We start from the raw sequence: 24,210 nt of genomic DNA on the forward strand, positions 1-24,210 counted from the left end.
GCTTGGCCAAAGTCAACCAAAGGATCGGACTGTGGAGCCTCAGACAACTCACTATTGAGGGCAAAGCAATGGTCCTGCGTAACGAAGTCTTGCCTGTGCTACAATACACTGCACAGGCATGGCCCCCTCTAGCCACCGTCTCGAGGGCCATTACCAGGACTGTGTTTCGCTTCATCTGGGGCTCGAAAATGGACAGAGTAAAGCGGACTGTTATGTACAAGGAGCCCCGCAAAGGTGGGAAGGGTATACCCGACATTCCCACTCTGCTGCGGATCGCTTTTGTATGTGACTGTGTTCGTAGGACTCTGAGGACAGCAAACGGCTCTGCGGGCAAGGCCATGTCCCGCTACTTCCTCCTTCCCCTCTGGCGAGGTTTTGGCTGGGACAAGTGGGACAGCTCCTTCCCTTACAACTGGCACGCTCCCTGGTTCTACGGAGATGTCGTCCGGTTCGTGAGGGAGCATCAACTGGAGGGTCTTAAGCCCGACTTGTGGAAACCTAAGACGATCCACAAGCACATCAGAGCAAAGGACTCACTGGAGTCTGTTCCAGGGCTTCATGCCGACACGTTGGAGACTGTTTGGACTAACGTGTCATCTGGCAGGTTGACCAACGGGCACAAGGACATTTCATGGATGGCCATCCAGGGAGGACTGCCTCTTAGGTCATTCATGCATGCCCGCAACCTGTGCAAGACCCGGTACTGCCCCAGGTGCCCCTTCACGGAGGAAACATCTTTGCACATTTTCTGGCAGTGCCCCTTTGCACAGGGTCTGTTGAAAGCCTTGGAACATGAACTCAAGGACTCAGTACCCAGGAACAGACTGTCGTACCGCTCGGTACTTTATGGACTATTTCCTGGGAATACCACGGATGGAGCAATCCAGGAAGCCTGGCGCCTTATGAACTGCTTTAAGGACGCTATATGGTTCGCCAGGAACCGTCTGATTTTGCGGAGAGAGAGTGTGTCCGTCCAGGACTGCCGCAGGCTGATCCACAGCCTGCTCAGAGACTATTCCACCTGGGACAGCCCGGACGTCGATGAGGAAGAGGACTGATACTCCCCTTCCCCCCACCCTCCCTTCTTGTGTGTTGTCTTTCAATAAAGCTTCGGGCCTGTGATTTCCCCCTTCCCTATCCCCTCCTACCCACTCCCCTATCCCATCACTTGTCTGTAATGCTTTGTTGTTTGGCTTTAGTGAATGCAAGAATGTTAGTGTAGCATGTGGTGTAATGTATAGCATAGGCTAGCCTGTACTGTGTATTATACTGTCATGTTATGTTTGACGACTGTTATTATTTATTATTTGCTGCTTCATGGCTTGCGCTGCGTCGCAGTAATGTTTGTATGATGACGATTGATTGTCAATAAAGCATTTTTCAATCAAAAATCTGTTCTTATCAGTTTAATATCTGATACGTCCCCTATCTGGGGACCATATATTAAATGGATTTTTAGAACAGGGAGATGGAAATAGAGCTTGCTCTGTCCACTCCACGCATTGACCTGGTATTGCAGTATTTCCAGGACCGGTGCACCCTTCCCTTATGTGTTGACTAAAATCAGATTCCAAAAGTGTTTTTTCTCTTTGCCATTGTTTCTGTCTTTCTGAAGGGATCTCCCCTTTTAATCCCATTATTTCAACACCTGTTGGACAATGCATTTGTACAGTCATGTGTGATAATGAGCTCATTTATTAAATGCAATTAATGAATACATTGCCACCTCTTGTTGTGTGTGTGTGTGTGTGTGTCTTCTGTGTTTCTGTGTTTCCGGCATTTCACATTGGAACAGCTCATTCACCTTCCTTGTCTTCTCTCCGCCCTCCCTCCCTCCCTCCTAGGTAAGTTAAAGAGCTGCACCTGAGCCAGCCACTGATTGATGCAGCACCACAGTCAAATAGTGGAGTGGAGTGGAGTAGGGGAACAGCAAACAGCCATTAAAGCAGCCAGCCGCCTACCCGCCACAATGGACCTACCTGTGTACACTAGGTGGATGTGATGGAATGTACTGTCGTCCCTACATTTCAAGAAGAAGTAAGAATTGCAGTTGCAACAAACCCTTGCTTGCCTACAAAGAGAGCAGCAATTTGGATTTGTTACTATGTTACCTGGAAGAATAACAAACTGTGCAAGGATGGAGGTTGTAGGAGCAAAGAGAAGTTGTCTGTAAAGTTGGTGGATGCCTATTTTCCATTTTGCAGTCCCTTGTCTCCCTCTTGTGGCCTCCTGGAGGCAAATAAATGTGCAAAAAAAAGACAGCCTGGCGGCCGGCTGTTGCAGTGTTGCCCTCTCAGGCAACACTGAGTGACTGACTGAGCCTCACAGTCTTATATAAAGTTCAGACGGAACTTTGCACGTGTCATAGTGGAGCCCTCAGGATTCCAGAGCCAGCTTTCTGACATCATAATGGGGCCTGCCTCAGAGATAAAAGCCTGGGCCCAGGCAGTGTTGTTCAGTGCTGCTCAGCAGGCAGCACAGGACTGGATTAAAGCTGATACAAGGTGTGAAGGAACAAGGGGTGGCTGTGGGCATGCACTTGCTGCCGCTGCCAGTGTTTATCTGCATGGCAGGAGGGCATTTGGGCGTTGCCAGGAAGGCGTTTTTATGTAGATTCCTCCTCTTTCAGCACTGCATTGTGGTGCAAGCAAAAGAAGCAAATCCTGTCTGGCTTCCTCTCCGGCCTTTATTCACCTCCCGCTTAGTAGCTGTAAATGTGTGTGAGCCTGCAGGGCCCCATGGAATTGCCTAGGAGTAGGCTGAATCGCTGCAAGGGGTGAACAGCAGTATGGGACAGGCTCGGGCAAGGCAAGGGCCGCTCGGGTTATCGCTTCTCGGCCTTTTGGCTAAGATCAAGTGTAGTATCTGTTCTTATCAGTTTAATATCTGATACGTCCCCTATCTGGGGACCATATATTAAATGGATTTTTAGAACAGGGAGATGGAAATAGAGCTTGCTCTGTCCACTCCACGCATTGACCTGGTATTGCAGTATTTCCAGGACCGGTGCACCCTTCCCTTATGTGTTGACTAAAATCAGATTCCAAAAGTGTTTTTTCTCTTTGCCATTGTTTCTGTCTTTCTGAAGGGATCTCCCCTTTTAATCCCATTATTTCAACACCTGTTGGACAATGCATTTGTACAGTCATGTGTGATAATGAGCTCATTTATTAAATGCAATTAATGAATACATTGCCACCTCTTGTTGTGTGTGTGTGTGTGTGTGTCTTCTGTGTTTCTGTGTTTCCGGCATTTCACATTGGAACAGCTCATTCACCTTCCTTGTCTTCTCTCCGCCCTCCCTCCCTCCCTCCTAGGTAAGTTAAAGAGCTGCACCTGAGCCAGCCACTGATTGATGCAGCACCACAGTCAAATAGTGGAGTGGAGTGGAGTAGGGGAACAGCAAACAGCCATTAAAGCAGCCAGCCGCCTACCCGCCACAATGGACCTACCTGTGTACACTAGGTGGATGTGATGGAATGTACTGTCGTCCCTACATTTCAAGAAGAAGTAAGAATTGCAGTTGCAACAAACCCTTGCTTGCCTACAAAGAGAGCAGCAATTTGGATTTGTTACTATGTTACCTGGAAGAATAACAAACTGTGCAAGGATGGAGGTTGTAGGAGCAAAGAGAAGTTGTCTGTAAAGTTGGTGGATGCCTATTTTCCATTTTGCAGTCCCTTGTCTCCCTCTTGTGGCCTCCTGGAGGCAAATAAATGTGCAAAAAAAAGACAGCCTGGCGGCCGGCTGTTGCAGTGTTGCCCTCTCAGGCAACACTGAGTGACTGACTGAGCCTCACAGTCTTATATAAAGTTCAGACGGAACTTTGCACGTGTCATAGTGGAGCCCTCAGGATTCCAGAGCCAGCTTTCTGACATCATAATGGGGCCTGCCTCAGAGATAAAAGCCTGGGCCCAGGCAGTGTTGTTCAGTGCTGCTCAGCAGGCAGCACAGGACTGGATTAAAGCTGATACAAGGTGTGAAGGAACAAGGGGTGGCTGTGGGCATGCACTTGCTGCCGCTGCCAGTGTTTATCTGCATGGCAGGAGGGCATTTGGGCGTTGCCAGGAAGGCGTTTTTATGTAGATTCCTCCTCTTTCAGCACTGCATTGTGGTGCAAGCAAAAGAAGCAAATCCTGTCTGGCTTCCTCTCCGGCCTTTATTCACCTCCCGCTTAGTAGCTGTAAATGTGTGTGAGCCTGCAGGGCCCCATGGAATTGCCTAGGAGTAGGCTGAATCGCTGCAAGGGGTGAACAGCAGTATGGGACAGGCTCGGGCAAGGCAAGGGCCGCTCGGGTTATCGCTTCTCGGCCTTTTGGCTAAGATCAAGTGTAGTATCTGTTCTTATCAGTCCTTGTAAGGATAGATAGCTCGGAGAACCACTGGGGGCTATAAACACTAGCTTAGCGATCCAAGAGCGTTCCAGACGAAGCCGGCGACGAACTGCGGAGAAGAACCAGCGAAGACGACGATCCAGAAGGGAGAAGCCGCCATCGGGGAAGAAGCTCCGGGAGATCGCTGCCGGGAAGAAGAAGGAGAACTGCGACAGAGACCTTCGGAGAAGAGCCGCTGCTGAAGGGGATCTTTGAAGAAGCTCGGCCGCAGAAGAAGCTCGACGAGGAACCGCTGCGGAAGAAATTTCGTGGAAGAACCTCGGCCAGCAAGGAGAAGATTTGCATAGCTCCGCCCCCTTCGGGAAAGAGCTATCGAAGATCCTCCCCAAGCGACAGGAACAGCTGGAAGAAGCCATGGCCTCAACCAGCAACCCTGCCACCCAGAAGAAGAAGGCTGATGGACCAGGTGAGCCGACCCAGGCCAGGACATCTCCTCCCGAAGCCTCCTCAGGCCAACAGGCCACCAGGAAGCCGAACCAGGCTGCTCCAACCCTGGAGCCCTGGATGAAGCAGACGGTGGCCCTGAAGCTGAAGGAGGTGGACGGGAGAGTGCCGGACATGACGGAAGAAGTGTTCTGCCAGAAGATGCTCCTGGACCAGGGCTTCGCTAAGCCGGAGACCATCAGCATCCAGGCCTTCATGACCGGGATGTTCTTCGTGACCTTCGCTTCGATCAACATCTGCAGAAGGTACTGGGAGATGGTGAAAGCGGCGAGGCCTGAATCCCCTTTCTCTCGCTTTGTGGGCAACTGCCCTGTCCAAAGAGAGGAAAGGCGGGTGACGGTCTCAATGCGGAACCCACACACCCCCGGCAAAGACATCACCACGCTCCTGAAGCGGTTCTGCACAGTGGTGAGGGAACCCACCCACATCCTGAACGGACTCGGCTTCTGGACTGGCAAGTGGTCGGTAATCGTCCGACTGAACAAGGATTCGAGCGCGGAAGACGGCCTCCAGCACCTGCCCCAGTCATTCTCGCTGGGCAACTCCTACGGCCTCATCTACTACCCGGACATGCCGCAGATCTGCAGGAGATGCAGCAAGAAGGGTCATTCGGTGAAGGACTGCAAGGAGGACGCCTGCAAGAACTGCCGGGTAACAGGACACGAGACCAAAGACTGCCCGAAACGGACAATGTGCAACCTCTGCGGACAAGCAGCCCACTCCTACAAGGACTGCCCGAAGAGGGATCGATCCTGGGCAACTGTAGCGGCGAAAGCTCCGGCCAGAGGGAACCCCGCCCCAACCAGAGCTCCAGCGGCGCAGAAGACCGGGAATAAGAAGGATGGTAAGAAGACGACAGTCCCTCCCCCCCGCCTCCCGGCCCTCCCTCGCCCTACCCTTCCCACCCTCCCTCGCCCGGCCCTCCCCACCCCCCCGTCCCCAACCCCTGTCACCCCCACTGAGGCTCTCACCTTCTCCTACCCACCCATCTCAGTGGTCCTGTCACCTGCACCTCTCCCAACCCAGCCTCCCTTCTCCCCAGCTCCAGCAGCACTAACATCTCCCCCTCCAGCTGCTGGAGTCCTCTCCCTGGAGGATTTTCCCCCTCTTGTCTCCTCAGGTGCCATCCAGAGGAAGAGAAAGGTGAGGGACAGCCCAGCTGCTGAGTCCTCAAAGCGACAAGTCGTGGAAATCTGTGAAGATTCCCTTGCGCAGCAGGAGGAAATGGAGCAGATGGTGGAGGAACTCGTGTCTGAACCTGAGGTCATCGACTTCACAACAGACATCCAGGTGGCTACAATCCTGGAACAATTTTTGTCAGAGGGCCTGCTGGATCTTTCGGACCCGCCAGGAGAGGAGGATCCGCCCGACCGGACTGGTAACTAAGGTGTATCGTTTGCACTAACCTTCTTTATTCTCCCCCATGGCTGCTAAACTTAACATCTTTAGCCTCAATGTGAGGAGTGTTAGAGATAGGACTAGATGTCAGATGGTGCTAACTTTTCTTTCCAAGCAGTCGAGTGATGTATTTATGCTGCAGGAATGTACTCTCCCCTCTTCCAGGTCATACCATCATCTGGCCAGGCAGTGGACCCATGGCCCGTCCTACTGGTCTGGTGGGGGCGACTGTAAGTCTGCAGGGGTTGCCATCCTGATTAGGGGAAGCGTATTTACTGTTGACTCTGTCCAGGAGCTCGCCTGCGGCCGCTTGTTGGTCGTAGACGGTTCCTGGGCAGGAGAGCCGATTAGGCTCATCAACGTGTACGCTCCCCCTATGAAGGCTGAGCGCCTGGAACTATTCCAGACCCTGCGGACCCAGCTCGCCACCACTAGGGCAGTGGTGATGGCCGGGGACTTCAACTGCCCCATCGAAGAGGATGGACGAAGTTCCGGCACTTCAATCAAACTGGATGTCAGTTCCAAACTGCTTATCGAGATGGTGACCGAAGCATCCTTGCAGGACGTTGTGGGCTCCATGGGGATCGGCTCTGTGAACTATTCATGGAGCCGACCCGATGGCTCACTTCGTTCTCGGATTGACTTTGTGTTCACCTCCCGGGCAGTCAAGCAGCATGGGCACTCCATGGTCCCCTGCTTCTTCTCTGACCACAGGGCCATTCTCTTCCAGGGTGCCATCGGCCACGGTTTTCCTCCCGGCCCTGGCTCCTGGAAGCTGAATTGTGCCCTGCTGGAAAGAGAGGAGGTACTGGCGGAACTTAGAGACGCCTATATTGTTTGGAGGAATGATAAAGTTTTCTTTGACAAAACCTGTGACTGGTGGGAATATGTTAAAGTTGAATTTCGTTGTTTCTTTCAGGCAAAAAGTCGTCAACAGGCGTGTGAGAGGAAGAGAGACTTCAGAGAGATGCAGCGTCAGCTGCGATCCCTGCAAGACCTCCTTCAATGCGGCTGGGACGTCAGGAAGGAGCTGGAGGAAGCCAAAAAGGGCCTGAAAAGGCACTTTGAGGAGGAATCCAAGCGAATTGTCTTTCGTTCCAAGGTGGAGAACCTGGAGAAGGGTGAGAAATGTAACTCGTTCTTTTTCAGGAAACTCCATGCCGGCCACACGCCCCTGAAGGAACTCCGAGATGAGACCGGAAACATGCATTCTGGGAAGAAGGAGGTGATGGGAGTCGTCACAGACTACTACCGAAGCCTCTACTCCCGGAAAACCACTGACCCCGAAGCCGCCGATAAATTCCTGTCAGGTATCACTAATCATCTTGATCCTGCAGGTACGGAGGCTATGGATGTACCCCTGACGGTGGAGGAACTGCTCTCTGCCGCTAAATCCTTCAGACCCGGCAGGACCCCGGGCAGTGATGGTCTCCCAGCAGAGCTCTATGTAGCGCTGGGGGACTTGATCTGTCCGGACCTGCTGGAGCTCTATGAGGAGATGGTGGTGGAGGGTAGAATGCCACCGTCCTTGAGAGAAGGCATGATCACGATCTTGTATAAGCGGAAGGGGGAGAGATGTGACCTGAAAAACTGGCGTCCCATCTCTCTCCTGAACGTGGACTACAAGATCCTCGCCAAAGTATTGACCAACAGACTGAAGGTTGTCATCGGACAGATCATCGGATCGGACCAAACCTGCGGCATTCCTGGCCGTAGGGTGGCCGACAGTCTTGCCCTGGTGAGGGACACGGTGCATTACATGCAAAGCCGCCGTACACACGCGGCCCTGGTCAGTCTGGATCAGGAGAAGGCTTTTGACCGGGTCTCTCACGAATTCATGGGTAAGGCTCTGCGTAGGCTGCGGCTTGGCAGGTTGTTCTGTTTGTATGTTAACCTGATGTATTGCGACATTTACAGCTCGGTGCTGGTGAACGGCTGGAAGACTGACCCCTTTCCTGTATCGTCGGGGGTTAGACAAGGCTGTCCTCTTTCACCTCTCCTTTTTGTTTGTGTTATAGAGCTCTTGGCAGAGGCTATCCGGCAGAATGGAGAGATCAGAGGGATCACCGCACCAGGTCCAGGACACTTCGAGGTCAAATGCTCGCTGTACATGGACGACGTGACCGTCTTCTGCGCTGACCAGAGTTCGGTGACTGCACTCGTCCAGACCTGTGAGGAGTTCGGACGCGCTTCAGGGGCAAAAGTCAACTGCGGGAAGTCGGAAGCCATGCTCTTCGGAAAGTGGTACCTGCCTTCTCCTGCCTCCTTCCCGTTTACTATCAAGCCGGACTTCATCAAAATTCTGGGAGTCTGGTTCGGTAAGGAAGGTGCAGCCCTAAAGTCGTGGGAAGAACGCTTGGCCAAAGTCAACCAAAGGATCGGACTGTGGAGCCTCAGACAACTCACTATTGAGGGCAAAGCAATGGTCCTGCGTAACGAAGTCTTGCCTGTGCTACAATACACTGCACAGGCATGGCCCCCTCTTGCAACGGTCTCGAGGGCCATTACCAGGACTGTGTTTCGCTTCATCTGGGGCTCGAAAATGGACAGAGTAAAGCGGACTGTTATGTACAAGGAGCCCCGCAAAGGTGGGAAGGGTATACCCGACATTCCCACTCTGCTGCGGATCGCTTTTGTATGTGACTGTGTTCGTAGGACTCTGAGGACAGCAAACGGCTCTGCGGGCAAGGCCATGTCCCGCTACTTCCTCCTTCCCCTCTGGCGAGGTTTTGGCTGGGACAAGTGGGACAGCTCCTTCCCTTACAACTGGCACGCTCCCTGGTTCTACGGAGATGTTGTCCGGTTTGTGAGGGAGCATCAACTGGAGGGTCTTAAGCCCGACTTGTGGAAACCTAAGACGATCCACAAGCACATCAGAGCAAAGGACTCACTGGAGTTTGTTCCAGGGCTTCATGCCGACACGTTGGAGACTGTTTGGACTAACGTGTCATCTGGCAGGTTGACCAATGGGCACAAGGACATTTCATGGATGGCCATCCAGGGAGGACTGCCTCTTAGGTCATTCATGCATGCCCGCAACCTGTGCAAGACCCGGTACTGCCCCAGGTGCCCCTTCACGGAGGAAACATCTTTGCACATTTTCTGGCAGTGCCCCTTTGCACAGGGTCTGTTGAAAGCCTTGGAACACGAACTCAAGGACTCAGTACCCAAGAACAGACTGTCGTACCGCTCGGTACTTTATGGACTATTTCCTGGGAATACCACGGATGGAGCAATCCAGGAAGCCTGGCGCCTTATGAACTGCTTTAAGGACGCTATATGGTTTGCCAGGAACCGTCTGATTTTGCGGAGAGAGAGTGTGTCCGTCCAGGACTGCCGCAGGCTGATCCACAGCCTGCTCAGAGACTATTCCACCTGGGACAGCCCGGACGTCGATGAGGAAGAGGACTGATACTCCCCTTCCCCCCACTCTCCCTTCTTGTGTGTTGTCTCTCAATAAAGCTTCGGGCCTGTGATCTCCCCCTTCCCTATCCCCTCCTACCCACTCCCCTATCCCATCACTTGTCTGTAATGCTTTGTTGTTTGGCGTTAGTGAATGCAAGAATGTTAGTGTAGCATGTGGTGTAATGTATAGCATAGGCTAGCCTGTACTGTGTATTATACTGTCATGTTATGTTTGACGACTGTTATTATTTATTATTTGCTGCTTCATGGCTTGCGCTGCGTCGCAGTAATGTTTGTATGATGACGATTGATTGTCAATAAAGCAATTTTCAATCAAAAATCTGTTCTTATCAGTTTAATATCTGATACGTCCCCTATCTGGGGACCATATATTAAATGGATTTTTAGAACAGGGAGATGGAAATAGAGCTTGCTCTGTCCACTCCACGCATTGACCTGGTATTGCAGTATTTCCAGGACCGGTGCACCCTTCCCTTATGTGTTGACTAAAATCAGATTCCAAAAGTGTTTTTTCTCTTTGCCATTGTTTCTGTCTTTCTGAAGGGATCTCCCCTTTTAATCCCATTATTTCAACACCTGTTGGACAATGCATTTGTACAGTCATGTGTGATAATGAGCTCATTTATTAAATGCAATTAATGAATACATTGCCACCTCTTGTTGTGTGTGTGTGTGTGTGTGTCTTCTGTGTTTCTGTGTTTCCGGCATTTCACATTGGAACAGCTCATTCACCTTCCTTGTCTTCTCTCCGCCCTCCCTCCCTCCCTCCTAGGTAAGTTAAAGAGCTGCACCTGAGCCAGCCACTGATTGATGCAGCACCACAGTCAAATAGTGGAGTGGAGTGGAGTAGGGGAACAGCAAACAGCCATTAAAGCAGCCAGCCGCCTACCCGCCACAATGGACCTACCTGTGTACACTAGGTGGATGTGATGGAATGTACTGTCGTCCCTACATTTCAAGAAGAAGTAAGAATTGCAGTTGCAACAAACCCTTGCTTGCCTACAAAGAGAGCAGCAATTTGGATTTGTTACTATGTTACCTGGAAGAATAACAAACTGTGCAAGGATGGAGGTTGTAGGAGCAAAGAGAAGTTGTCTGTAAAGTTGGTGGATGCCTATTTTCCATTTTGCAGTCCCTTGTCTCCCTCTTGTGGCCTCCTGGAGGCAAATAAATGTGCAAAAAAAAGACAGCCTGGCGGCCGGCTGTTGCAGTGTTGCCCTCTCAGGCAACACTGAGTGACTGACTGAGCCTCACAGTCTTATATAAAGTTCAGACGGAACTTTGCACGTGTCATAGTGGAGCCCTCAGGATTCCAGAGCCAGCTTTCTGACATCATAATGGGGCCTGCCTCAGAGATAAAAGCCTGGGCCCAGGCAGTGTTGTTCAGTGCTGCTCAGCAGGCAGCACAGGACTGGATTAAAGCTGATACAAGGTGTGAAGGAACAAGGGGTGGCTGTGGGCATGCACTTGCTGCCGCTGCCAGTGTTTATCTGCATGGCAGGAGGGCATTTGGGCGTTGCCAGGAAGGCGTTTTTATGTAGATTCCTCCTCTTTCAGCACTGCATTGTGGTGCAAGCAAAAGAAGCAAATCCTGTCTGGCTTCCTCTCCGGCCTTTATTCACCTCCCGCTTAGTAGCTGTAAATGTGTGTGAGCCTGCAGGGCCCCATGGAATTGCCTAGGAGTAGGCTGAATCGCTGCAAGGGGTGAACAGCAGTATGGGACAGGCTCGGGCAAGGCAAGGGCCGCTCGGGTTATCGCTTCTCGGCCTTTTGGCTAAGATCAAGTGTAGTATCTGTTCTTATCAGTTTAATATCTGATACGTCCCCTATCTGGGGACCATATATTAAATGGATTTTTAGAACAGGGAGATGGAAATAGAGCTTGCTCTGTCCACTCCACGCATTGACCTGGTATTGCAGTATTTCCAGGACCGGTGCACCCTTCCCTTATGTGTTGACTAAAATCAGATTCCAAAAGTGTTTTTTCTCTTTGCCATTGTTTCTGTCTTTCTGAAGGGATCTCCCCTTTTAATCCCATTATTTCAACACCTGTTGGACAATGCATTTGTACAGTCATGTGTGATAATGAGCTCATTTATTAAATGCAATTAATGAATACATTGCCACCTCTTGTTGTGTGTGTGTGTGTGTGTGTCTTCTGTGTTTCTGTGTTTCCGGCATTTCACATTGGAACAGCTCATTCACCTTCCTTGTCTTCTCTCCGCCCTCCCTCCCTCCCTCCTAGGTAAGTTAAAGAGCTGCACCTGAGCCAGCCACTGATTGATGCAGCACCACAGTCAAATAGTGGAGTGGAGTGGAGTAGGGGAACAGCAAACAGCCATTAAAGCAGCCAGCCGCCTACCCGCCACAATGGACCTACCTGTGTACACTAGGTGGATGTGATGGAATGTACTGTCGTCCCTACATTTCAAGAAGAAGTAAGAATTGCAGTTGCAACAAACCCTTGCTTGCCTACAAAGAGAGCAGCAATTTGGATTTGTTACTATGTTACCTGGAAGAATAACAAACTGTGCAAGGATGGAGGTTGTAGGAGCAAAGAGAAGTTGTCTGTAAAGTTGGTGGATGCCTATTTTCCATTTTGCAGTCCCTTGTCTCCCTCTTGTGGCCTCCTGGAGGCAAATAAATGTGCAAAAAAAAGACAGCCTGGCGGCCGGCTGTTGCAGTGTTGCCCTCTCAGGCAACACTGAGTGACTGACTGAGCCTCACAGTCTTATATAAAGTTCAGACGGAACTTTGCACGTGTCATAGTGGAGCCCTCAGGATTCCAGAGCCAGCTTTCTGACATCATAATGGGGCCTGCCTCAGAGATAAAAGCCTGGGCCCAGGCAGTGTTGTTCAGTGCTGCTCAGCAGGCAGCACAGGACTGGATTAAAGCTGATACAAGGTGTGAAGGAACAAGGGGTGGCTGTGGGCATGCACTTGCTGCCGCTGCCAGTGTTTATCTGCATGGCAGGAGGGCATTTGGGCGTTGCCAGGAAGGCGTTTTTATGTAGATTCCTCCTCTTTCAGCACTGCATTGTGGTGCAAGCAAAAGAAGCAAATCCTGTCTGGCTTCCTCTCCGGCCTTTATTCACCTCCCGCTTAGTAGCTGTAAATGTGTGTGAGCCTGCAGGGCCCCATGGAATTGCCTAGGAGTAGGCTGAATCGCTGCAAGGGGTGAACAGCAGTATGGGACAGGCTCGGGCAAGGCAAGGGCCGCTCGGGTTATCGCTTCTCGGCCTTTTGGCTAAGATCAAGTGTAGTATCTGTTCTTATCAGTTTAATATCTGATACGTCCCCTATCTGGGGACCATATATTAAATGGATTTTTAGAACAGGGAGATGGAAATAGAGCTTGCTCTGTCCACTCCACGCATTGACCTGGTATTGCAGTATTTCCAGGACCGGTGCACCCTTCCCTTATGTGTTGACTAAAATCAGATTCCAAAAGTGTTTTTTCTCTTTGCCATTGTTTCTGTCTTTCTGAAGGGATCTCCCCTTTTAATCCCATTATTTCAACACCTGTTGGACAATGCATTTGTACAGTCATGTGTGATAATGAGCTCATTTATTAAATGCAATTAATGAATACATTGCCACCTCTTGTTGTGTGTGTGTGTGTGTGTGTCTTCTGTGTTTCTGTGTTTCCGGCATTTCACATTGGAACAGCTCATTCACCTTCCTTGTCTTCTCTCCGCCCTCCCTCCCTCCCTCCTAGGTAAGTTAAAGAGCTGCACCTGAGCCAGCCACTGATTGATGCAGCACCACAGTCAAATAGTGGAGTGGAGTGGAGTAGGGGAACAGCAAACAGCCATTAAAGCAGCCAGCCGCCTACCCGCCACAATGGACCTACCTGTGTACACTAGGTGGATGTGATGGAATGTACTGTCGTCCCTACATTTCAAGAAGAAGTAAGAATTGCAGTTGCAACAAACCCTTGCTTGCCTACAAAGAGAGCAGCAATTTGGATTTGTTACTATGTTACCTGGAAGAATAACAAACTGTGCAAGGATGGAGGTTGTAGGAGCAAAGAGAAGTTGTCTGTAAAGTTGGTGGATGCCTATTTTCCATTTTGCAGTCCCTTGTCTCCCTCTTGTGGCCTCCTGGAGGCAAATAAATGTGCAAAAAAAAGACAGCCTGGCGGCCGGCTGTTGCAGTGTTGCCCTCTCAGGCAACACTGAGTGACTGACTGAGCCTCACAGTCTTATATAAAGTTCAGACGGAACTTTGCACGTGTCATAGTGGAGCCCTCAGGATTCCAGAGCCAGCTTTCTGACATCATAATGGGGCCTGCCTCAGAGATAAAAGCCTGGGCCCAGGCAGTGTTGTTCAGTGCTGCTCAGCAGGCAGCACAGGACTGGATTAAAGCTGATACAAGGTGTGAAGGAACAAGGGGTGGCTGTGGGCATGCACTTGCTGCCGCTGCCAGTGTTTATCTGCATGGCAGGAGGGCATTTGGGCGTTGCCAGGAAGGCGTTTTTATGTAGATTCCTCCTCTTTCAGCACTGCATTGTGGTGCAAGCAAAAGAAGCAAATCCTGTCTGGCTTCCTCTCCGGCCTTTATTCACCTCCCGCTTAGTAGCTGTAAATGTGTGTGAGCCTGCAGGGCCCCATGGAATTGCCTAGGAGTAGGCTGAATCGCTGCAAGGGGTGAACAGCAGTATGGGACAGGCTCGGGCAAGGCAAGGGCCGCTCGGGTTATCGCTTCTCGGCCTTTTGGCTAAGATCAAGTGTAGTATCTGTTCTTATCAGTTTAATATCTGATACGTCCCCTATCTGGGGACCATATATTAAATGGATTTTTAGAACAGGGAGATGGAAATAGAGCTTGCTCTGTCCACTCCACGCATTGACCTGGTATTGCAGTATTTCCAGGACCGGTGCACCCTTCCCTTATGTGTTGACTAAAATCAGATTCCAAAAGTGTTTTTTCTCTTTGCCATTGTTTCTGTCTTTCTGAAGGGATCTCCCCTTTTAATCCCATTATTTCAACACCTGTTGGACAATGCATTTGTACAGTCATGTGTGATAATGAGCTCATTTATTAAATGCAATTAATGAATACATTGCCACCTCTTGTTGTGTGTGTGTGTGTGTGTGTCTTCTGTGTTTCTGTGTTTCCGGCATTTCACATTGGAACAGCTCATTCACCTTCCTTGTCTTCTCTCCGCCCTCCCTCCCTCCCTCCTAGGTAAGTTAAAGAGCTGCACCTGAGCCAGCCACTGATTGATGCAGCACCACAGTCAAATAGTGGAGTGGAGTGGAGTAGGGGAACAGCAAACAGCCATTAAAGCAGCCAGCCGCCTACCCGCCACAATGGACCTACCTGTGTACACTAGGTGGATGTGATGGAATGTACTGTCGTCCCTACATTTCAAGAAGAAGTAAGAATTGCAGTTGCAACAAACCCTTGCTTGCCTACAAAGAGAGCAGCAATTTGGATTTGTTACTATGTTACCTGGAAGAATAACAAACTGTGCAAGGATGGAGGTTGTAGGAGCAAAGAGAAGTTGTCTGTAAAGTTGGTGGATGCCTATTTTCCATTTTGCAGTCCCTTGTCTCCCTCTTGTGGCCTCCTGGAGGCAAATAAATGTGCAAAAAAAAGACAGCCTGGCGGCCGGCTGTTGCAGTGTTGCCCTCTCAGGCAACACTGAGTGACTGACTGAGCCTCACAGTCTTATATAAAGTTCAGACGGAACTTTGCACGTGTCATAGTGGAGCCCTCAGGATTCCAGAGCCAGCTTTCTGACATCATAATGGGGCCTGCCTCAGAGATAAAAGCCTGGGCCCAGGCAGTGTTGTTCAGTGCTGCTCAGCAGGCAGCACAGGACTGGATTAAAGCTGATACAAGGTGTGAAGGAACAAGGGGTGGCTGTGGGCATGCACTTGCTGCCGCTGCCAGTGTTTATCTGCATGGCAGGAGGGCATTTGGGCGTTGCCAGGAAGGCGTTTTTATGTAGATTCCTCCTCTTTCAGCACTGCATTGTGGTGCAAGCAAAAGAAGCAAATCCTGTCTGGCTTCCTCTCCGGCCTTTATTCACCTCCCGCTTAGTAGCTGTAAATGTGTGTGAGCCTGCAGGGCCCCATGGAATTGCCTAGGAGTAGGCTGAATCGCTGCAAGGGGTGAACAGCAGTATGGGACAGGCTCGGGCAAGGCAAGGGCCGCTCGGGTTATCGCTTCTCGGCCTTTTGGCTAAGATCAAGTGTAGTATCTGTTCTTATCAGTTTAATATCTGATACGTCCCCTATCTGGGGACCATATATTAAATTGGATTTTTAGAACAGGGAGATGGAAATAGAGCTTGCTCTGTCCACTCCACGCATTGACCTGGTATTGCAGTATTTCCAGGACCGGTGCACCCTTCCCTTATGTGTTGACTAAAATCAGATTCCAAAAGTGTTTTTTCTCTTTGCCATTGTTTCTGTCTTTCTGAAGGGATCTCCCCTTTTAATCCCATTATTTCAACACCTGTTGGACAATGCATTTGTACAGTCATGTGTGATAATGAGCTCATTTATTAAATGCAATTAATGAATACATTGCCACCTCTTGTTGTGTGTGTGTGTGTGTGTGTCTTCTGTGTTTCTGTGTTTCCGGCATTTCACATTGGAACAGCTCATTCACCTTCCTTGTCTTCTCTCCGCCCTCCCTCCCTCCCTCCTAGGTAAGTTAAAGAGCTGCACCTGAGCCAGCCACTGATTGATGCAGCACCACAGTCAAATAGTGGAGTGGAGTGGAGTAGGGGAACAGCAAACAGCCATTAAAGCAGCCAGCCGCCTACCCGCCACAATGGACCTACCTGTGTACACTAGGTGGATGTGATGGAATGTACTGTCGTCCCTACATTTCAAGAAGAAGTAAGAATTGCAGTTGCAACAAACCCTTGCTTGCCTACAAAGAGAGCAGCAATTTGGATTTGTTACTATGTTACCTGGAAGAATAACAAACTGTGCAAGGATGGAGGTTGTAGGAGCAAAGAGAAGTTGTCTGTAAAGTTGGTGGATGCCTATTTTCCATTTTGCAGTCCCTTGTCTCCCTCTTGTGGCCTCCTGGAGGCAAATAAATGTGCAAAAAAAAGACAGCCTGGCGGCCGGCTGTTGCAGTGTTGCCCTCTCAGGCAACACTGAGTGACTGACTGAGCCTCACAGTCTTATATAAAGTTCAGACGGAACTTTGCACGTGTCATAGTGGAGCCCTCAGGATTCCAGAGCCAGCTTTCTGACATCATAATGGGGCCTGCCTCAGAGATAAAAGCCTGGGCCCAGGCAGTGTTGTTCAGTGCTGCTCAGCAGGCAGCACAGGACTGGATTAAAGCTGATACAAGGTGTGAAGGAACAAGGGGTGGCTGTGGGCATGCACTTGCTGCCGCTGCCAGTGTTTATCTGCATGGCAGGAGGGCATTTGGGCGTTGCCAGGAAGGCGTTTTTATGTAGATTCCTCCTCTTTCAGCACTGCATTGTGGTGCAAGCAAAAGAAGCAAATCCTGTCTGGCTTCCTCTCCGGCCTTTATTCACCTCCCGCTTAGTAGCTGTAAATGTGTGTGAGCCTGCAGGGCCCCATGGAATTGCCTAGGAGTAGGCTGAATCGCTGCAAGGGGTGAACAGCAGTATGGGACAGGCTCGGGCAAGGCAAGGGCCGCTCGGGTTATCGCTTCTCGGCCTTTTGGCTAAGATCAAGTGTAGTATCTGTTCTTATCAGTTTAATATCTGATACGTCCCCTATCTGGGGACCATATATTAAATGGATTTTTAGAACAGGAGATGGAAATAGAGCTTGCTCTGTCCACTCCACGCATTGACCTGGTATTGCAGTATTTCCAGGACCGGTGCACCCTTCCCTTATGTGTTGACTAAAATCAGATTCCAAAAGTGTTTTTTCTCTTTGCCATTGTTTCTGTCTTTCTGAAGGGATCTCCCCTTTTAATCCCATTATTTCAACACCTGTTGGACAATGCATTTGTACAGTCATGTGTGATAATGAGCTCATTTATTAAATGCAATTAATGAATACATTGCCACCTCTTGTTGTGTGTGTGTGTGTGTGTGTCTTCTGTGTTTCTGTGTTTCCGGCATTTCACATTGGAACAGCTCATTCACCTTCCTTGTCTTCTCTCCGCCCTCCCTCCCTCCCTCCTAGGTAAGTTTAAAGAGCTGCACCTGAGCCAGCCACTGATTGATGCAGCACCACAGTCAAATAGTGGAGTGGAGTGGAGTAGGGGAACAGCAAACAGCCATTAAAGCAGCCAGCCGCCTACCCGCCACAATGGACCTACCTGTGTACACTAGGTGGATGTGATGGAATGTACTGTCGTCCCTACATTTCAAGAAGAAGTAAGAATTGCAGTTGCAACAAACCCTTGCTTGCCTACAAAGAGAGCAGCAATTTGGATTTGTTACTATGTTACCTGGAAGAATAACAAACTGTGCAAGGATGGAGGTTGTAGGAGCAAAGAGAAGTTGTCTGTAAAGTTGGTGGATGCCTATTTTCCATTTTGCAGTCCCTTGTCTCCCTCTTGTGGCCTCCTGGAGGCAAATAAATGTGCAAAAAAAAGACAGCCTGGCGGCCGGCTGTTGCAGTGTTGCCCTCTCAGGCAACACTGAGTGACTGACTGAGCCTCACAGTCTTATATAAAGTTCAGACGGAACTTTGCACGTGTCATAGTGGAGCCCTCAGGATTCCAGAGCCAGCTTTCTGACATCATAATGGGCCTGCCTCAGAGATAAAAGCCTGGGCCCAGGCAGTGTTGTTCAGTGCTGCTCAGCAGGCAGCACAGGACTGGATTAAAGCTGATACAAGGTGTGAAGGAACAAGGGGTGGCTGTGGGCATGCACTTGCTGCCGCTGCCAGTGTTTATCTGCATGGCAGGAGGGCATTTGGGCGTTGCCAGGAAGGCGTTTTTATGTAGATTCCTCCTCTTTCAGCACTGCATTGTGGTGCAAGCAAAAGAAGCAAATCCTGTCTGGCTTCCTCTCCGGCCTTTATTCACCTCCCGCTTAGTAGCTGTAAATGTGTGTGAGCCTGCAGGGCCCCATGGAATTGCCTAGGAGTAGGCTGAATCGCTGCAAGGGGTGAACAGCAGTATGGGACAGGCTCGGGCAAGGCAAGGGCCGCTCGGGTTATCGCTTCTCGGCCTTTTGGCTAAGATCAAGTGTAGTATCTGTTCTTATCAGTTTAATATCTGATACGTCCCCTATCTGGGGACCATATATTAAATGGATTTTTAGAACAGGGAGATGGAAATAGAGCTTGCTCTGTCCACTCCACGCATTGACCTGGTATTGCAGTATTTCCAGGACCGGTGCACCCTTCCCTTATGTGTTGACTAAAATCAGATTCCAAAAGTGTTTTTTCTCTTTGCCATTGTTTCTGTCTTTCTGAAGGGATCTCCCCTTTTAATCCCATTATTTCAACACCTGTTGGACAATGCATTTGTACAGTCATGTGTGATAATGAGCTCATTTATTAAATGCAATTAATGAATACATTGCCACCTCTTGTTGTGTGTGTGTGTGTGTGTGTCTTCTGTGTTTCTGTGTTTCCGGCATTTCACATTGGAACAGCTCATTCACCTTCCTTGTCTTCTCTCCGCCCTCCCTCCCTCCCTCCTAGGTAAGTTAAAGAGCTGCACCTGAGCCAGCCACTGATTGATGCAGCACCACAGTCAAATAGTGGAGTGGAGTGGAGTAGGGGAACAGCAAACAGCCATTAAAGCAGCCAGCCGCCTACCCGCCACAATGGACCTACCTGTGTACACTAGGTGGATGTGATGGAATGTACTGTCGTCCCTACATTTCAAGAAGAAGTAAGAATTGCAGTTGCAACAAACCCTTGCTTGCCTACAAAGAGAGCAGCAATTTGGATTTGTTACTATGTTACCTGGAAGAATAACAAACTGTGCAAGGATGGAGGTTGTAGGAGCAAAGAGAAGTTGTCTGTAAAGTTGGTGGATGCCTATTTTCCATTTTGCAGTCCCTTGTCTCCCTCTTGTGGCCTCCTGGAGGCAAATAAATGTGCAAAAAAAAGACAGCCTGGCGGCCGGCTGTTGCAGTGTTGCCCTCTCAGGCAACACTGAGTGACTGACTGAGCCTCACAGTCTTATATAAAGTTCAGACGGAACTTTGCACGTGTCATAGTGGAGCCCTCAGGATTCCAGAGCCAGCTTTCTGACATCATAATGGGGCCTGCCTCAGAGATAAAAGCCTGGGCCCAGGCAGTGTTGTTCAGTGCTGCTCAGCAGGCAGCACAGGACTGGATTAAAGCTGATACAAGGTGTGAAGGAACAAGGGGTGGCTGTGGGCATGCACTTGCTGCCGCTGCCAGTGTTTATCTGCATGGCAGGAGGGCATTTGGGCGTTGCCAGGAAGGCGTTTTTATGTAGATTCCTCCTCTTTCAGCACTGCATTGTGGTGCAAGCAAAAGAAGCAAATCCTGTCTGGCTTCCTCTCCGGCCTTTATTCACCTCCCGCTTAGTAGCTGTAAATGTGTGTGAGCCTGCAGGGCCCCATGGAATTGCCTAGGAGTAGGCTGAATCGCTGCAAGGGGTGAACAGCAGTATGGGACAGGCTCGGGCAAGGCAAGGGCCGCTCGGGTTATCGCTTCTCGGCCTTTTGGCTAAGATCAAGTGTAGTATCTGTTCTTATCAGTTTAATATCTGATACGTCCCCTATCTGGGGACCATATATTAAATGGATTTTTAGAACAGGGAGATGGAAATAGAGCTTGCTCTGTCCACTCCACGCATTGACCTGGTATTGCAGTATTTCCAGGACCGGTGCACCCTTCCCTTATGTGTTGACTAAAATCAGATTCCAAAAGTGTTTTTTCTCTTTGCCATTGTTTCTGTCTTTCTGAAGGGATCTCCCCTTTTAATCCCATTATTTCAACACCTGTTGGACAATGCATTTGTACAGTCATGTGTGATAATGAGCTCATTTATTAAATGCAATTAATGAATACATTGCCACCTCTTGTTGTGTGTGTGTGTGTGTGTGTCTTCTGTGTTTCTGTGTTTCCGGCATTTCACATTGGAACAGCTCATTCACCTTCCTTGTCTTCTCTCCGCCCTCCCTCCCTCCCTCCTAGGTAAGTTAAAGAGCTGCACCTGAGCCAGCCACTGATTGATGCAGCACCACAGTCAAATAGTGGAGTGGAGTGGAGTAGGGGAACAGCAAACAGCCATTAAAGCAGCCAGCCGCCTACCCGCCACAATGGACCTACCTGTGTACACTAGGTGGATGTGATGGAATGTACTGTCGTCCCTACATTTCAAGAAGAAGTAAGAATTGCAGTTGCAACAAACCCTTGCTTGCCTACAAAGAGAGCAGCAATTTGGATTTGTTACTATGTTACCTGGAAGAATAACAAACTGTGCAAGGATGGAGGTTGTAGGAGCAAAGAGAAGTTGTCTGTAAAGTTGGTGGATGCCTATTTTCCATTTTGCAGTCCCTTGTCTCCCTCTTGTGGCCTCCTGGAGGCAAATAAATGTGCAAAAAAAAGACAGCCTGGCGGCCGGCTGTTGCAGTGTTGCCCTCTCAGGCAACACTGAGTGACTGACTGAGCCTCACAGTCTTATATAAAGTTCAGACGGAACTTTGCACGTGTCATAGTGGAGCCCTCAGGATTCCAGAGCCAGCTTTCTGACATCATAATGGGGCCTGCCTCAGAGATAAAAGCCTGGGCCCAGGCAGTGTTGTTCAGTGCTGCTCAGCAGGCAGCACAGGACTGGATTAAAGCTGATACAAGGTGTGAAGGAACAAGGGGTGGCTGTGGGCATGCACTTGCTGCCGCTGCCAGTGTTTATCTGCATGGCAGGAGGGCATTTGGGCGTTGCCAGGAAGGCGTTTTTATGTAGATTCCTCCTCTTTCAGCACTGCATTGTGGTGCAAGCAAAAGAAGCAAATCCTGTCTGGCTTCCTCTCCGGCCTTTATTCACCTCCCGCTTAGTAGCTGTAAATGTGTGTGAGCCTGCAGGGCCCCATGGAATTGCCTAGGAGTAGGCTGAATCGCTGCAAGGGGTGAACAGCAGTATGGGACAGGCTCGGGCAAGGCAAGGGCCGCTCGGGTTATCGCTTCTCGGCCTTTTGGCTAAGATCAAGTGTAGTATCTGTTCTTATCAGTTTAATATCTGATACGTCCCCTATCTGGGGACCATATATTAAATGGATTTTTAGAACAGGGAGATGGAAATAGAGCTTGCTCTGTCCACTCCACGCATTGACCTGGTATTGCAGTATTTCCAGGACCGGTGCACCCTTCCCTTATGTGTTGACTAAAATCAGATTCCAAAAGTGTTTTTTCTCTTTGCCATTGTTTCTGTCTTTCTGAAGGGATCTCCCCTTTTAATCCCATTATTTCAACACCTGTTGGACAATGCATTTGTACAGTCATGTGTGATAATGAGCTCATTTATTAAATGCAATTAATGAATACATTGCCACCTCTTGTTGTGTGTGTGTGTGTGTGTGTCTTCTGTGTTTCTGTGTTTCCGGCATTTCACATTGGAACAGCTCATTCACCTTCCTTGTCTTCTCTCCGCCCTCCCTCCCTCCCTCCTAGGTAAGTTAAAGAGCTGCACCTGAGCCAGCCACTGATTGATGCAGCACCACAGTCAAATAGTGGAGTGGAGTGGAGTAGGGGAACAGCAAACAGCCATTAAAGCAGCCAGCCGCCTACCCGCCACAATGGACCTACCTGTGTACACTAGGTGGATGTGATGGAATGTACTGTCGTCCCTACATTTCAAGAAGAAGTAAGAATTGCAGTTGCAACAAACCCTTGCTTGCCTACAAAGAGAGCAGCAATTTGGATTTGTTACTATGTTACCTGGAAGAATAACAAACTGTGCAAGGATGGAGGTTGTAGGAGCAAAGAGAAGTTGTCTGTAAAGTTGGTGGATGCCTATTTTCCATTTTGCAGTCCCTTGTCTCCCTCTTGTGGCCTCCTGGAGGCAAATAAATGTGCAAAAAAAAGACAGCCTGGCGGCCGGCTGTTGCAGTGTTGCCCTCTCAGGCAACACTGAGTGACTGACTGAGCCTCACAGTCTTATATAAAGTTCAGACGGAACTTTGCACGTGTCATAGTGGAGCCCTCAGGATTCCAGAGCCAGCTTTCTGACATCATAATGGGGCCTGCCTCAGAGATAAAAGCCTGGGCCCAGGCAGTGTTGTTCAGTGCTGCTCAGCAGGCAGCACAGGACTGGATTAAAGCTGATACAAGGTGTGAAGGAACAAGGGGTGGCTGTGGGCATGCACTTGCTGCCGCTGCCAGTGTTTATCTGCATGGCAGGAGGGCATTTGGGCGTTGCCAGGAAGGCGTTTTTATGTAGATTCCTCCTCTTTCAGCACTGCATTGTGGTGCAAGCAAAAGAAGCAAATCCTGTCTGGCTTCCTCTCCGGCCTTTATTCACCTCCCGCTTAGTAGCTGTAAATGTGTGTGAGCCTGCAGGGCCCCATGGAATTGCCTAGGAGTAGGCTGAATCGCTGCAAGGGGTGAACAGCAGTATGGGACAGGCTCGGGCAAGGCAAGGGCCGCTCGGGTTATCGCTTCTCGGCCTTTTGGCTAAGATCAAGTGTAGTATCTGTTCTTATCAGTTTAATATCTGATACGTCCCCTATCTGGGGACCATATATTAAATGGATTTTTAGAACAGGGAGATGGAAATAGAGCTTGCTCTGTCCACTCCACGCATTGACCTGGTATTGCAGTATTTCCAGGACCGGTGCACCCTTCCCTTATGTGTTGACTAAAATCAGATTCCAAAAGTGTTTTTTCTCTTTGCCATTGTTTCTGTCTTTCTGAAGGGATCTCCCCTTTTAATCCCATTATTTCAACACCTGTTGGACAATGCATTTGTACAGTCATGTGTGATAATGAGCTCATTTATTAAATGCAATTAATGAATACATTGCCACCTCTTGTTGTGTGTGTGTGTGTGTGTGTCTTCTGTGTTTCTGTGTTTCCGGCATTTCACATTGGAACAGCTCATTCACCTTCCTTGTCTTCTCTCCGCCCTCCCTCCCTCCCTCCTAGGTAAGTTAAAGAGCTGCACCTGAGCCAGCCACTGATTGATGCAGCACCACAGTCAAATAGTGGAGTGGAGTGGAGTAGGGGAACAGCAAACAGCCATTAAAGCAGCCAGCCGCCTACCCGCCACAATGGACCTACCTGTGTACACTAGGTGGATGTGATGGAATGTACTGTCGTCCCTACATTTCAAGAAGAAGTAAGAATTGCAGTTGCAACAAACCCTTGCTTGCCTACAAAGAGAGCAGCAATTTGGATTTGTTACTATGTTACCTGGAAGAATAACAAACTGTGCAAGGATGGAGGTTGTAGGAGCAAAGAGAAGTTGTCTGTAAAGTTGGTGGATGCCTATTTTCCATTTTGCAGTCCCTTGTCTCCCTCTTGTGGCCTCCTGGAGGCAAATAAATGTGCAAAAAAAAGACAGCCTGGCGGCCGGCTGTTGCAGTGTTGCCCTCTCAGGCAACACTGAGTGACTGACTGAGCCTCACAGTCTTATATAAAGTTCAGACGGAACTTTGCACGTGT

At 49.6% G+C, this 24,210-nt stretch overlaps 11 non-coding genes and 2 pseudogenes across 11 annotated transcripts; all 13 read left to right on the forward strand.

The window, feature by feature from the left end:
* Positions 1 to 1,370: 1,370 nt before the first annotated feature.
* Positions 1,371 to 1,544, forward strand: LOC142691205 (U2 spliceosomal RNA; annotated as a pseudogene).
* Positions 1,545 to 2,826: 1,282 nt separating this feature from the next.
* On the forward strand, positions 2,827 to 3,017 carry LOC142691329 (U2 spliceosomal RNA). The gene has a single exon (XR_012859892.1). It is a non-coding gene; the product is annotated as a U2 spliceosomal RNA (small nuclear RNA).
* Positions 3,018 to 4,299: 1,282 nt separating this feature from the next.
* On the forward strand, positions 4,300 to 4,401 carry LOC142691276 (U2 spliceosomal RNA; annotated as a pseudogene).
* Positions 4,402 to 9,947: 5,546 nt separating this feature from the next.
* LOC142691213 (U2 spliceosomal RNA) lies at positions 9,948 to 10,134 on the forward strand. The gene has a single exon (XR_012859843.1). It is a non-coding gene; the product is annotated as a U2 spliceosomal RNA (small nuclear RNA).
* A 1,282-nt stretch (positions 10,135 to 11,416) lies between these two features.
* On the forward strand, positions 11,417 to 11,607 carry LOC142691330 (U2 spliceosomal RNA). Its single transcript, XR_012859893.1, has one exon. It is a non-coding gene; the product is annotated as a U2 spliceosomal RNA (small nuclear RNA).
* Positions 11,608 to 12,889: 1,282 nt separating this feature from the next.
* On the forward strand, positions 12,890 to 13,080 carry LOC142691331 (U2 spliceosomal RNA). The gene has a single exon (XR_012859894.1). It is a non-coding gene; the product is annotated as a U2 spliceosomal RNA (small nuclear RNA).
* A 1,282-nt stretch (positions 13,081 to 14,362) lies between these two features.
* Positions 14,363 to 14,553, forward strand: LOC142691332 (U2 spliceosomal RNA). The gene has a single exon (XR_012859895.1). It is a non-coding gene; the product is annotated as a U2 spliceosomal RNA (small nuclear RNA).
* A 1,282-nt stretch (positions 14,554 to 15,835) lies between these two features.
* Positions 15,836 to 16,027, forward strand: LOC142691194 (U2 spliceosomal RNA). Its single transcript, XR_012859834.1, has one exon. It is a non-coding gene; the product is annotated as a U2 spliceosomal RNA (small nuclear RNA).
* Positions 16,028 to 17,309: 1,282 nt separating this feature from the next.
* LOC142691195 (U2 spliceosomal RNA) lies at positions 17,310 to 17,499 on the forward strand. The gene has a single exon (XR_012859835.1). It is a non-coding gene; the product is annotated as a U2 spliceosomal RNA (small nuclear RNA).
* A 1,282-nt stretch (positions 17,500 to 18,781) lies between these two features.
* On the forward strand, positions 18,782 to 18,972 carry LOC142691334 (U2 spliceosomal RNA). The gene has a single exon (XR_012859897.1). It is a non-coding gene; the product is annotated as a U2 spliceosomal RNA (small nuclear RNA).
* A 1,282-nt stretch (positions 18,973 to 20,254) lies between these two features.
* On the forward strand, positions 20,255 to 20,445 carry LOC142691335 (U2 spliceosomal RNA). Its single transcript, XR_012859898.1, has one exon. It is a non-coding gene; the product is annotated as a U2 spliceosomal RNA (small nuclear RNA).
* Positions 20,446 to 21,727: 1,282 nt separating this feature from the next.
* On the forward strand, positions 21,728 to 21,918 carry LOC142691336 (U2 spliceosomal RNA). The gene has a single exon (XR_012859899.1). It is a non-coding gene; the product is annotated as a U2 spliceosomal RNA (small nuclear RNA).
* A 1,282-nt stretch (positions 21,919 to 23,200) lies between these two features.
* Positions 23,201 to 23,391, forward strand: LOC142691337 (U2 spliceosomal RNA). The gene has a single exon (XR_012859900.1). It is a non-coding gene; the product is annotated as a U2 spliceosomal RNA (small nuclear RNA).
* Positions 23,392 to 24,210: the final 819 nt, after the last annotated feature.

This window comes from Rhinoderma darwinii, assembly GCF_050947455.1.
Source record: "Rhinoderma darwinii isolate aRhiDar2 chromosome 5 unlocalized genomic scaffold, aRhiDar2.hap1 SUPER_5_unloc_36, whole genome shotgun sequence".
Lineage (NCBI taxonomy): Eukaryota > Metazoa > Chordata > Amphibia > Anura > Rhinodermatidae > Rhinoderma > Rhinoderma darwinii.